Below are 14,696 nucleotides of genomic sequence, written 5' to 3'. Positions count from 1 at the left end.
TGTCACATTATGCCCATCTTTGGTGAAAAATTAAGGAATGTGGTACATGTGCCCAATGGAGTATTATTCAGACATTTGCAAAAATATTGCCTTGGCTTTGTAGAAAAATTCATGGCAGCGAGAATTATATTAAGTAAAATGAGATACACTCAAGAAAACTAGTATTAATTATGCTTTCTCTAATGTTGAGTATTTTTAAGTATGAAAAAGGGGCCTTTTAGAGAATGGAGTAATCCAATGAGAGGTAGTAGCATGGGTAATCACAAGCACAAATCAAGGAACCTAAGATCATAGAAAACTTACCATTTGCACAATTAATATACACCAATTACTAAACAGTAAAACAATGAAAGACTAAAGACTATTGATCTAAGAACAATTGGGCAACCATCTGAAATGCTCCACATCAAAATATTCAGAAGACTTCTCACTTTAGTGAGCATAGAACCCCACTGCTTATGCCTAGATAATGACCCCCAATCCTATCATTTGAAAATGTATGGAAAGTCAATAACAGTTAGGTGGGGAAGATGTGAGATTCTATTGTGTGCACTCTGGACATAGCGAGACCTAAATGATTGAAGTAAATATTGTAGTTGAAGAATGATATCATCGCAGGATGTAGGAAAATAGGAAACTATTTGAGAATAAGGGCACACTTATTACCAAGGAATAACCTATGGAGAATTCTCCTGGGGTGGCTGGATTACATTCCTTGGACAACTTGTGGAACACTGACTAGACAGGTGGACACACAGGCACTGAATGGGAGGTGAGCAGGACAGGGGCTCACCAGCTCCTGTCAGTCACTATTGGAGCTCTGTGCCCCGGACCTTAACTCCTGCTTAGGACTTTATCCTCAATAGAGGAAGTCTGCAGCAGAGAGTTCTAGGAGTCCAATTGAGGGAACAATAACAATAGAAGAGACTAGAGCTGCCATGGCCAGAATGCCCTGCCATGAGATTTTTTTTTTCCTTTTTCCTTTTTTTAATTTTTTTTTATTGTGAAAATATTGTACAGAGGAGTTACAATTACATGGGCAAGAAAATGAGTACATTTCTTATCAAGCATTGTTGTCTCCTTTGTTTCCCTTTCCCATCCCTTTCCTTCTCCCCTCCTCCAAGCTCCTCCCACCTCCCATGAGATTCTTTTTTGGTTTGGAGATGCACTCCATAATTGAGCAACAATTGAAGAAGGAGACAAATGCATAATGGTGTTTTATATTTGCATGTATTCACATTTATTGAGGATGTAGGAATAACAGCATTTGAGAAGGTAACAAGATAGCTGACCAATTTCAAGGAAAATTCCAACTAAGGTTCATTTTGAAGAGAAGCTGATTAGGAGGGGAGAAAGAGGTCAGTATTTGATGGCCTATACAATGCCAGTGGGAACAGAGGTTTACAGATGGCTTCCCATGATCCTCGCAGATTTCTAACTCATAAATGTTGACAGCTTAAGACCAAGAAAATGGAGGAGAGTGCTCAGCAGCAGGAATCAGTGCAGCAGGTGGGGCGGCAGCAGGTGGTCCTGCAGCAGGTGGTCCTGCAGCAGGTGGTCTGGCAGCAGCTGGGGCAGCAGCAGCACTGGCAGCAGCAGCGCTGGCAGCAGCAGGGCTGATAGCAGCAGGGCTGGCAGCAGCAGGGCTGGCAGCAGGTGCAGCCACAGCAGGAGTTGACCATGGTGTCAGAGGATGGAGGTTTTGGGTGGGTGTGCAGGAGATGTGTTTGAACAGTTTGGAAGGCTCTCTTTCCCACATGCTCTTTTATACCCTGTTAAGGAGCAAGTGTGATCACATGTAGTGTTCTTTCCTTGTGGTTGTTTAACAAACAGGTGATTATGAATTTAGGACACCGTTTATTCCTGATTAAGTTTTCTAGTGGGAAGAAAAACATGATGCCATCTTTCTGTTGTGTTGGAATTCCCCTGTCAGTCAGTTCAGCGAGAACCAGGTCCTAAGTGTGTGTGTAGGTCTTGGTATAGTTCCTCAAAGATTAGTCACGTGGCAGCCAGTGTCTGCTTATTATGTTTCAATGTCATTTGACATGGTACATTCTGCCAACTCTTAGATATTCCAGAATGTTATGGAGCCATATTTGTGTGTGGCTAAAGCCTCCCTACAATCTACTGAGAACTTCATCAGGTCAGGTGGGGAAGAAGGTTTTCAGGGGCCTGGGAAGGCAATGAGAACATGTTCCTACTTCCGCTGTGAGTCAGGATCCATTTTCTAAATGTTTTATGGGAAGAGTAGAACTAACTCTGGGTGAAAAGCTTAGTTAAAAAACCATGCATATATTTTTGATTGAATTATATCTCTACTTTAGTTCCTTTTGTGAGAAATGAGCTTCAGAGCTCTGCTCTTCCTGAAAGATTGCTGTTAATATTGTAGTATGAGCTAGTCCTTCTGTTTTTGACATAAAGTTTCATTTGTGTCATTTGTGGCTTTTACTTGAACTTTTTGGTTTTTGTATTAGGGGATTGTGCTGTCAACGGAGGACCACATACTTGCTCAGTAATGCTCTACCACCTGTGCCACACCCTCAGCCAGCTTTCTGCTTTTTTTTACAAGAACCCTGTCCTTTTCCAATATTTACCTGCTGGCACAAGATTAGCTGTCACATTATTCTTTTGTCTTCTTTGAGCTTCTCACAGTCTATCAATTAACCAGACACTCAGCCTCCTTGTTCAAGAAAATTATATTATTCTGTTCACTTTTCCAGTTGTGAAAAATAAAAAGAGGCAAAAAAGGAGACAAAAGAACCTAAAAAGCAAAAAAAAAAAATAGGAGAGAAGAATGAACTCTTATTATAGCATATTTATGGAGTGAACACCATAAGTGATATAAAATTAAACTGCCCTTTTAATTAGCTATATGACTAGTTGGTCTAAAAGAAGGAAATTCTGTAACCCCTTTATGTCATAAAACAGGCAGAAGGAGACGAGTTATTATGTTTGTGAGGGCACAAACACTCATGGGTTTCATTACAGGGATTTTTCAGGTCTTTGTTTAAGCTTGTTTTAGTTATTTATTTGGGGATTCATGCAGTCATGAATAGGAATTATTTTTATTCCTGGTGAATATATTTTTGGAAGCGTTACCATTAGAACTTAAAATTATATGAGCTAGCTCTAGAGAAATGGCCCAGCTGGTACAGCGCTTTCCTAGCAAGCTAAAACAAAACCAATAAAATGCACACCACCTAAAGCAGAAACATAGAGCAATGAAATAGAATACAGGATTCAGAAATTTATCCAACCATCTAGGTAGCTACACTATCCTGATCCTTGGCAAGAAGTTTCAGAAACATGTGCATTACAAAAGTGCTACTATTTTGGAAGAAGATATTAGCTTTATCTAGTATGGCCAGAAAAATAAACAATTGAATGGAGAAAACTTGACTGCAAGAACATTACCCTAGGAAGCAGGAGGATCAGTATTCACTCTCCAGTACAAATATATATATATGTATATTTATATACATATATATATATATATTCCAACCCATAAAAATGGTCAATGAACTTAATTGACATTAAAAAAACACTATGGTGCCGGGCGCTGGTGGCTCATGCCTGTAATCCTAGCTACTCAGGAGGCTGAGATCTGAGGATCGCGGTTCAAAGCCAGCCCGGGCAGGAGAGACCGTGAGACTCCTATCTCCAATAAACCACCAGAAAACCGGAAGTGGCGCTGTAGCTCAAGTGGTAGAGTGCTCGCCTTGAGCTGAAGAGCTGAGGGACAGCGCCCAGGCCCAGAGTTCAAGCCCCATGACAGACAAAAAAAAAAAAAGAAAAAAGAAACACTATGGCTAACATTAAATGGAGACTGTTCAAAATACTATACTATCAGAGATTATCAAATCAAAACTACATCAAGATTCCAATTCCCCACAGTCAGAATGACTGCCATTAAGATAACTCACAGAGTAAGTGACGATCCTGGCTAAAAAAAGGAGATGCCATACACTGTGGTGGGAATGGGAATTTGTTCATCTATTATACTAATAGATACAGAATTTCATCAAATATGTAAATATAGAACTCCTACATGATAGATCCAGTTAAAGCACCTGCATATGTACATATGATACATATATATGTATATAAAGTGATATATATATATACATATATATGTAACATAAACACACACACATATGTATATATGCATATGCAGCCACAGCAGGAGTTCATGTGTCAGAGAATGGATGTTCTGGTTGGGTGTGCAAGGAGATATGGTTGAACAGTTTAGAAGGCTCTGTCTCACACACACACACACACACACACACACACACACACACACACGCACACACACACACAGATGCACCAGGCACGCACACACATATTTATATATATGCACATATACAGGAACATAAATGTGCATGCTTATACTTATTGCAGGAGCATTCATAAGAACCAAGTCATGGAGTCATCCTGGGGGCCCATCGATGGTGAAAAATTAAGGGAATGTGTTACTTGTGCTCAATAGAGTATTACTCAGACATTTGCAAGAATATTGTCATATCTTTGTAGAAAAATTCATGGCAGTGAGAAATATTTTAAGTGAAATAAGATACACTCAGGAAAACTAGTATTAATTATGCTTTCTCTTATATTGAATTTTTTTAAGATGAAAAAGAGGCCTTTTAGAGAATGAAGTAATCTATTGGGAGGTATTAGCATGGGTAATCACAAGCACAAATCAAGGAACCTAAGATCATAGAAAACTTGCTATTTGCACAATTAAAACCTACCAATGGCTAAAGAGCTACAACAATGAAAGACTAAAGACTATTGATCTAAGAACAATTGGACAACCATCTGAAATGTTCCACATCAAAATATTCAGAAGATTTCTCACTTTAGTAAGCATAGAACATAACCACTTATGCCTAGATAATGACCCCCATCCACATCATTTGAATATCAATGGAAAGTCAACAACAGTTAGGTGAGGAAGATGTGAGATTCCATTGTGTGCACTCTGGACATAGACAGACCTAAATGATTGAAGTAAGTAGTTTAGTTGAAGAATGATATCATGGCAAGTTGTAGGAAAATTGGAAACCATTTGAGAATAAGGGCATACCCAATTACCAAGGAATAACCTATGGAGAATTCTCCTGGGGTGGCTGGATTACATTCCTTGGACAACTTGTGCAACACTGGACAGGTGGACACACAGGCACTGAATGGGAGGTGAGCAGGACAGGGGCTCACCAGCTCCTGTCAGTCACTATTGGAGCTCTGTCCCCTGGACCTTAGCTCCTGCTTAGGACTTTATCCTCAATAGAGGAAGTCTGCAGCAGAGAGTTCTAGGAGTCCTAGTGCGGGAACAATAGAAGAGATGACAGCTAGCACAGCAAAAGTACACTGCCATGAGATTTTTATTGTTTGGAGATGAGCTACATATTTGAACAACAATTGAAGAAGGAGACAAATGCAACATAATGTTTTTATATTTGCATGTATTCACATTTATTGAGGATGTAGGAATAACAGCATTTGAGAAGGTAACAAGATAGTTGACCAATTTCAAGGAAAACTCCAACTTGGGTTCATTTGGAAGAGAAGCTGATAAGGATGGGAGAAAGAGGTCAGTATTTGGTGGTTTATACAATGCCAGTGGGAACAGAGGTTTACAGTTGGCTTTGCATGATCCTTGCAGATTTCTATCTCATAAATGTTGGCAGCTTAAGACCAGGAGAAGGGAAGAGAGTGCTCAGCAGCAGGAATCAGTGCAGCAGCTGGGGCGGCAGCAGGTGGTCCTGCAGCAGGTGGTCTGGCAGCAGCTGGGCTGGCAGCAGCAGGGCTGGCAGCAGCAGGGCCTGCAGCAGCTGGGGCGGCAGCAGGTGGTCCTGCAGCAGGTGGTCTGGCAGCAGCTGGGCTGGCAGCAACAAGGCTGGCAGCAGGTGCAGCCACAGCAAGAGTTGACCATGGTGTCAGAGGATGGAGGTTCTGGGTGGGTGTGCAAGGAGATGTGTGTGAACAGTTTGGAAGGCTCTCTGTCCCACTTGCTCTTTTATACCCTGCTCATGAGCAAGGGTGATCCATCTCATGTAGCTTTCTTTCCTTGTGGTTGTTTAGTTTAACAAATGGGTGGTTATCAAATTGGGCTCTTTAATATGAAATTAATATTCTTTCTGCCTAAATTTTCAAGGAAGGAAAACATGATGCCATTTTTCTGGTGTGTTGGAATTCAATTGTCAGAATGTTCCATGAGAACCATCTCTAAAGTGTGTGTGTCTTGGTCTAGTTCCTCAAAGAACCGTCACGTGGCAGCTAATGTCTTCTTATGATATGCTTCAATAACATTTTACAAGGTACATTCCACCTACTTTTAGGTATTCAAGATAGTTATAGGCCCATATTTGTGTGTGGTGACCCAGGAGGCTAAAGCTTCACTAGGATCTAACCAGTCCTTCATCAGGTCAGGTGGGGAGGAAGGTTTGCATGTGAGAGGCCAGCGGCATGGCGCCAGGAAGGCCATGAGGACATGTTCCTTCCTCCACTGTGAGTCAGGATCCACTTCCTAGACTCTTTCTGGAAGAATAGACTTACTGTGTGAAAAATCTAATTGAAAAGCATCTATATTTCTTTGTTTCTTTTCATTTTCTTTATCTCAATCAAATCTCTAAATAACATTTTAGTTCCCCTAATGAGAAAGTGAGCTGCAGAGCTCTGCTATCCTCAAAAGATTCATCATAAACTTGAATTTGTTGTACTTCAGCCTTTGACACAGTGTTTTTGTGCTTTTTGTTTGATTTTTTTGTTTACATTTTGGAGGGTTTTTGCTGTGAAATGAGGACCACCTGCACTGCACCCTCAGCCTATTCTTTCTGGGTATTGACAAGACATTTAGAACTCTGGGGTTTCCCCATTTTTCCAGCTAGCACCAGTTAGCTACATTATTCTTCTGTCTTATTTTTATATTCACACACATTATAGGTCTCTATTGAGCTTCCCAGTCCTATCAATAAACAAGCCTCTCCTGTTTTATTATTCAAGAGGATTATCATATTATTCTGCTCAGGTGTTCAGATTCAAAAATAAAAAAGAGGTACAAAAGAAAAATCAAAACTAAAAAGTAAGAAGAATTATGATAGAGCACACAAAATGAAATGTTATCATAATATATTTATAGGGGAGACACAGTAAATACAGAAAGGTACGAAAATACCTACCTAATTAGCTACAAGATTACTTTTGCTAAAAGAAGAAAATTTTGCTACTTCCTATACGCCATAAAGCAGGCAGTTTTTTTCTTCTGTCTTTATAAGTTTTATCACAGAGATTTTCAGGTCTTTGGTTAGACTTATTTTACTTATTTATTTGGGAACAGGTGTGATTATGAATAGGAAATTTTCCTGAATTTCTGAAGGGTGAGTTTATTTTCAGAAGTGTCACAATATAATACCTAAATTATGACATCTAGCCATGCTAAGAAAAATGGCAGGATTACCAGGGGAGATGATGGCTCAAGTGGAACTGATCTTTGCTAGCAAGTTTAAACAAACAAAAACTACAAAATACACACCACCTAAAACAGAAACATGAACCAATAGAAGAGAGTAGCAGACCCAGAAATTTACCCAATTAGCTGGCTAGCTACTGTATCTTGACTCTTGGCAAAAAATTCCAGAGACACATGCATTACAAAAGTGCTGCCATCTTGGAGGAAGATCCTAGCTTTATCAACTATGAACATCCAAATGGAGAAAACTTAACCACAACATTAACCTAGGAAGCAAAAGAATCACTGGTATCTCTCCAGTATACACACACACACACACACACACACACACACACACACACACACACACACACTTTCCAATCCATAAAAGTGTACAATGATATGAATAGAGATTGAATGAAGACAAATGGCTAACATTACATTGAAAATAGTCAATGTGATCACCAACAGGAAACTTCAAATCAAAACTAAACAAAGTTTCCATTTCACGATAGTCAGAATGGCTCTGTCAAGGAAAGTAATAATGGGGGGCTGGGAAGTTGGCTCAGTGGTAGAGCACATGCCTTGCATGTTTGAGGCCCTGGGTTCAATTCCTCAGCACCACATAAGCAGAAAAAAAAAGCTGGAAGTGGCACTGTGGCTCAAGAGGTAGAGAGCTAGCCTTGAGCTGAAGAGCTAAGGGACAGCGACCAGGCCCAAAGTTCAGACCCCATGACCAAAGCCCCCCCCCAAAAAAAGAAAAGTAATAATGGGTAAGAAAGGAGATCCCTTACACTGTTGGTGGGTGTGAATTTGTTTATTATACTACTGATCATGTAATTTCCTCACAAAATAAATAAAAAATTCACTCATGATACAGTAAAGCACTACTGCATATATATATATATATATATATATACATATATATATATATATATATGAAGGAATCAGGCAATATAGGATGTAGACATCTACATGCTCATATCTATTGAAGGACTATTCACAAGAGCCAAGTCATGGAGTCATCCTGAGGGCCCTTCTGTGGTTAAAATACAAGGGGAGTGTGGTGCATGTGCTCAATGCAGTATTATTCAGACATTCATAAGAATAATGTCATGACTTTGTAGCAAAAGTTTGGAACTGGTAATTGTTATGTTAAATGAAATGATATAGATTCAGCGAGAAAAGTATTCATGTTTTTCTCTTACATTGAATCTTTGTAAAACAAATAGATATTAAAGTTCAAGGAGGCCATTTGGAGAATGAAGTAAGCCAATGGGAGGGATTCACATGGATAATCACAAAGACAAAGCAAAGAACCTAAGGCCATTGAACCCCATGTACAGTATGATAATATCTAAAGAAAACTTACTATTTGCACAATTAATATACACCAAGAGCAATGTTTTAAAGGGCTAAGCATCAACACCAATGAAATATTAAAGACTATTAACTAAGAACAATGAGACAAACATCTGCAATGATCCCCATCAAAACACTCAGTGGACTTATCAGTTCAGTGAGCATAGGATTCAAGAGCTGGTGGATAGATAGTGAGAACCATCCCCATCGCTTCAAAAATGTATGGTCCAGCAGCTACAGGTAGAGGAAGATGTGAGCTTTAGCTTATGTGGGGCACAGGGAAATCTGGGAGATAGAGGTAAGTGGTTTACTTGGGGAATGATGACAGGACATGATGTGGAAAACTTGAGAAACAGTCAGAGGTAGAGAGGGAAGCAGTTCAAAGTGACACCATAAGCAGAACTATCCTTGGGCAGCTAGATGGCATTCACATGCACAGCATGGGGAATACTGGACAGGGTGGACACACAGGCACTGAGGGGAAGTGAGCAGGACAGGGCCTCACCAGCTCCTCTCACTGATGCAGCTGTGCCTCTGGTGGCCTGATCTCCTGCCCAGAGCTTACTTTTCAGTAAAGTAGTCCTCAACAAAGTGTTCTAGGCTGTGGCTCAAAACCACCATGGCCTGTATGAAAAACCAGTGGACAAGGATCAGGACTGGCACACACAGAATGATCTGCTATGTGAAGTTTAGTTTTTGGAGGTGAAGAACAGTTGCAGAAGGAAAAATAAAGAACAAAATGCTTTTATATTTGCTTTTATTCACTTTTGTCGATGATATAGGATGATAGGAATAACAACATTGGAGAAGGTGGCAAGATAGTTCACAGATTTCATGGAAAATTCCAACTTGGAATCATTATGAAGAGATAGTAAATTGCCAAGGATGGAACAGTGCAGTGCATCTGGAGGCCCACACAGACCCCAGTGGAAAGTGAGGTTTTAGCTCAGAGAAGGACTACATCAATAAAGCTGCCTACTGAAGGGCAGTAGGGCACAGGACAGAGTGCTCAGCAGCAGGAATCAGTGCAGCAGCTGGGTTGGCAGCAGGTGGTCCTGCAGCAGGTGGTCTGGCAGCAGCTGGGGCAGCAGCAGGGCTGACAGCAGCTGGCTGACAACAGCAGGGCTGGCAGCAGGTGCAGCCACAGCAGGAGTTCATGTGTCAGAGAATGGAGGTTCTGGGTGGGTGTGCAAGGAGTTATGGTTGAACAGTTTGGAAGGCTCTCTTTCACTCATGCACACACACACCCGCCCACACATACACAGAGACGCACCATGCACGCACACACACATTTTTATATACGCACACATGCAGGAACATAAATGTGCATGCTTACATTTATTGCAAGAGCATTCATAAGAACCAAGTCATGGAGTCATCCTGGAGGCCCACCGAAAAATTAAGGAAATGTGGTACATGTGCTCAGTGAAGTATTATTCAGACATATGCAAGAATATTGTCATGTCTTTGTAGAAAAATTCATGGCAATGACAAATATATTAAGTGAAATAAGATACACTCAGGAAAACTAGTATTAATTATGTTTTCTCTTATGTAGAATATTTTTTTAAAGCTGAAAAAGAGGCCTTTTAGAGAATGAAGTAATCCATTGGGAGCTATTAGCATGGGTAATCACAAGCACAAATCAAGGAACCTAAGATCATAGAAAACTTACTGTTTGCACAATTAAAACCTACCAATGGTTAAAACGCTACAACAACGAAAGACTAAAGACTATTGATCTAAGAACAATGGACAACCATCTGAAATGTTCCACATCAAAATATTCAGAAGATTTCTCACTTTAGTGAGCATAGAACCCAACCCCTTATGCCTAGATAATGACCCCCATCCACATCATTTGAATATCAATGGAAAGTCAAGAACAGTTAGGTGAGGAAGATGTGAGATTCCATTGTGTGCACTCTGGACATAGCCAGACCTAAATGATTGAAGTAAGTAGTTTAGTTGAAGAATGATATCATGGCAAGTTGTAGGAAAATTGGAAACTATTTGAGAATAAGGGCATACCCAATTACCAAGGAATAACCTATGGAGAATTCTCCTGGGGTGGCTGGATTACATTCCTTGGACAACTTGTGCAACACTGGACAGGTGGACACACAGGCACTGAATGGGAGGTGAGCAGGACAGGGGCTCACCAGCTCCTGTCAGTCACTATTGGAGCTCTGTCCCCTGGACCTTAGCTCCTGCTTAGGACTTTATCCTCAGTAGAGGAAGTTGCCTGCAGCAGAGAGTTCTAGGAGTCCTAGCGAGGGAACAATAGAAGAGACAAGAGCTGGCACAGCCAGAATGCCCTGCCATGAGATTTTTATTGTTTGGAGATGAGCTACATATTTGAACAACAATTGAAGAAGGAGACAAATGCAACATAATGTTTTTATATTTGCATGTATTCACATTTATTGAGAATGTAGGAATAACAGCATTTGAGAAGGTAACAAGATAGTTGACCAATTTCAAGGAAAATTCCAACTCGGGTTCATTTGGAAGAGAAGCTGATAAGGATGGGAGAAAGATCTCAGTATTTGGTGGCTTATACAATGCCAGTGGGAACAGAGGTTTACAGTTGGCTTCACATGATCCTTGCAGATTTCTATCTCATAAATGTTGGCAGCTTAAGACCAGGAGAAGGGAGAAGAGTGCTCAGCAGCAGGAATTGGTGCAGCAGCTGGGGCGGCAGCAGGTGGTCCTGCAGCAGGTGGGCTGGCAGCAGCTGGGCTGGCAGCAACAAGGCTGACAGCAGCAGGGCTGGCAGCAGCTGGACACACAGCAGCTGGGGCGGCAGCAGGTGGTCCTGCAGCAGGTGGTCTGGCAGCAGCTGGGCTGGCAGCAGCAGGGCTGGCAGCAGGTGCAGCCACAGCAGGAGTTGACCATGGTGTCAGAGGATGGAGGTTCTGGGTGGGGGTGCAAGGAGATGTGTGTGAACAGTTTGGAAGGCTCTCTGTCCCACATGCTCTTTTATACCCTGCTAAGGAGAAAGTGTGATCCATCACGTGTGGCTTTCTTTCCTTGTGTTTGTTTAGCTTAACAAATGGGTGGTTGTCTGATTGGTCTTTTTAAATACCAAATTAGTATTTTTCTTCTTAAATTTTCAAGTGGGAAGGAAATCATGATGCCATTTTTCTGGTGTGTTGGGTTTCACTTCTCAGTATGTTCAGTGAGAACCATCTCCTAAGTGCGTGTGTCTTGGTCTAGTTCCTCAAAGAGCCATCACATGGCTGCCATGATGTGCTTATGATATGCTTCAATTGTGTTTTACAAGGTACATTCCACCTATTTTAGATATTCAAGATTGTTATAGGCCCATGTTTGTGTGTGGTGACCCAGGAGGCTAAAGCCTCACTAGAATGAATCTAATGAGTCCTTCATCAGATCAGGTGGAGAGAAAGGTTTCCATGTGAGACGCGGCGGCATAGCGCCAGGAAGACTGTCAGTCAGGACCCATTTCCTAGACTCTTTCTGGAAGAATAGACTAACTCTGGAGAAATAAAGTAACTCTGGAGAAATAGAGTAACTCTGGGTGAAATTTTTAATTGAAAAGCATCTGTATTTCTTTGTTTCTTTTTATTTTCTTCATTTGAATCAAATCTCTAAATAATATTTTAGTTCCCCTTATGAAAAGTGGGCTGCAGAGCTCTACTGTCCTCTAAAGATTCATCATGAACTGTGAACTTCTTGTGCTTCAGCCTTTTACACAGTTTTATGTGTCCTTTGTGCTTTTTGTTTGACTATTTTTGTTTTTGTTTTGGAGGAATTGTGCTGTGACCTGAGGACCATCTTCACTCTACCCTCAGCCAATTCTGTCTTGGTTTTGACAAGACATTTGGAACTCTGGATTTCCCTATAGTTAGCAGCGAGCACCAGTTAGCCACATTATTCTTCTGTCTTATTATTATATTCACACACAACATTATAGGTCTCTATTGAGCTTTTCAGCCCTATCAATAAATAAGCCTCTCCTTATTCATTATTCAAGAGGATTATCATATTATTCTGGCCAGTTTTTGAGTTTCAAAAATAAAAATAGGCACAAAAGAAAATCAAACTTAAAAAGTAAGAAGAATTATGATAGAGCACACAAAATAAAATGTTATTATAATATATTTATTGGGGAGACACAGTAAATGTTGAAAGGTGCAAAAATACCATCCTAATTAGCTACATGATTACTTTTGCTAAAAGAAGAATATTTTGCTACTTTCTATACTCCATAAAACAGACAGTTTTTTTCTTCTGTCATTTATAAGTTTCATCACAGAGATTTTCCAGATCTTTGGTTAGGCTTATTTTAGTTATTTATTTGGGAACAGGTGTGATTATGAGTAGGAAATTTTCCTGGATTTCTGAAGAGTGAGTTTATTTTCAGAAGTGTCACAATATAATACCTAAAATTATGACATCTAATCATGCTAACAAAAACAGCATGGTTACCAGGGCAAATGATGGCTCAAATGTACAAATCTTTCCTAACAAGTTAAAACAAACAAAAATTACAAAATACAGAAACATGAACCTATAGAAGAGAGTAGCAGACCCAGAAATTTACCCAATTAGCTGGCTAGCTACAGTATCTTGACTCTTGGCAAAAAGTTCCAGAGACACATGCATTACAAAAGTGCTGCCATCGTGGAGGAAGATCCTAGCTTTATCAAGTATGAACATCCAAATGATGAAAACTTGACCACAACCTTAACATAGAAAGGACCAGTACTATCTCTCTAGTCCACACACATACACACACACACACACACACACACACACACACACACACACACACACACACACACACACACACAATCCAATCCATAAAAGTGGATAATAATGTGAATAGAGATTGGATGCACACAAATGGCTAACATTACATTGAAAGTATTCAATGTCTTCGCCATCAGGAAATTTCAAATCAAAACTACACAAAGATTCCATTTCACCATAGTCAGAATGGCTATGTCAAGAAAACTAACAGTGTTTAGGCAAAGACCCAACCAAAAAGGAGAATTACAGGCCAATCTCCTTGATGAACACAGATGCAAAGATCCTTAACAAGATTCTAGCTAACAGAATCCAGAAACACATAAAAAAAATAATACACTATGATCAGGTAGGCTTCATCCCAGAGACACAGGGATGGTTTAACATACGTAAGTCAATAAATGTAATCCAGCATATCAACAGAGCCAAGGTCAAGAATCACATGATTATCGCCACAGATGCAGAAAAGGCCTTTGATAAAATTCAACATTCATTCATGCTAAAAGCTCTGGAGAAAATAGGAATAGAAGGAACATTTCTAAAAACAATAAAAGCCATTTATGACAGACCAATAGCCAATATTATACTTAATGGGGAAAAGCTACAACCAATCCTCCTAAAAACAGGAACAAGGCAAGGATGTCCACTGTCTCCACTCCTCTTCAACATAGTCCTAGAACCCTTAGCCAAGGCAATAAGGCAAGAAAAAGACATTAAAGGGATCCGCATAGGGAAAGAAGAAGTGAAACTATCCCTTTTTGCAGACGACATGATACTATACCTCCACGATCCCAAAAACTCCATCCCCAAACTTTTAGAAATCATAAGTCACTTCGGCAAAATAGCAGGATACAAAATAAACCCACAAAAATCAGTTGCCTTCCTATACACTGATAACGCACAGGAAGAGAGGGAAATAAAGGGAGCAACCCCATTCACAATAACCTCCCAAAAAATAAAATATTTAGGAATTAACCTAACCAAAGATGTAAAAGAACTATTTAATGAGAACTATAAAAAGTTAAAGAAAGAAATTGCAGAAGACACTAGGAAATGGAAAGACCTCCCATGCTCCTGGATAGGCCGACTTAATATAGTAAAGATGGTG

At 40.1% G+C, this 14,696-nt stretch overlaps 1 pseudogene; it reads right to left on the bottom strand.

The window, feature by feature from the left end:
• Positions 1 to 5,719: 5,719 nt before the first annotated feature.
• On the bottom strand, positions 5,720 to 11,710 carry LOC122102677 (annotated as a pseudogene).
• Positions 11,711 to 14,696: the final 2,986 nt, after the last annotated feature.

This window comes from Dipodomys spectabilis, unplaced genomic scaffold, assembly GCF_019054845.1.
Source record: "Dipodomys spectabilis isolate Male_0828 unplaced genomic scaffold, ASM1905484v1 ptg000018l, whole genome shotgun sequence".
NCBI lineage: Eukaryota > Metazoa > Chordata > Mammalia > Rodentia > Heteromyidae > Dipodomys > Dipodomys spectabilis.
The sequence above is the reverse complement of the archived record's forward strand: the minus strand, read 5'-3'. Positions and strand labels throughout refer to the sequence as shown.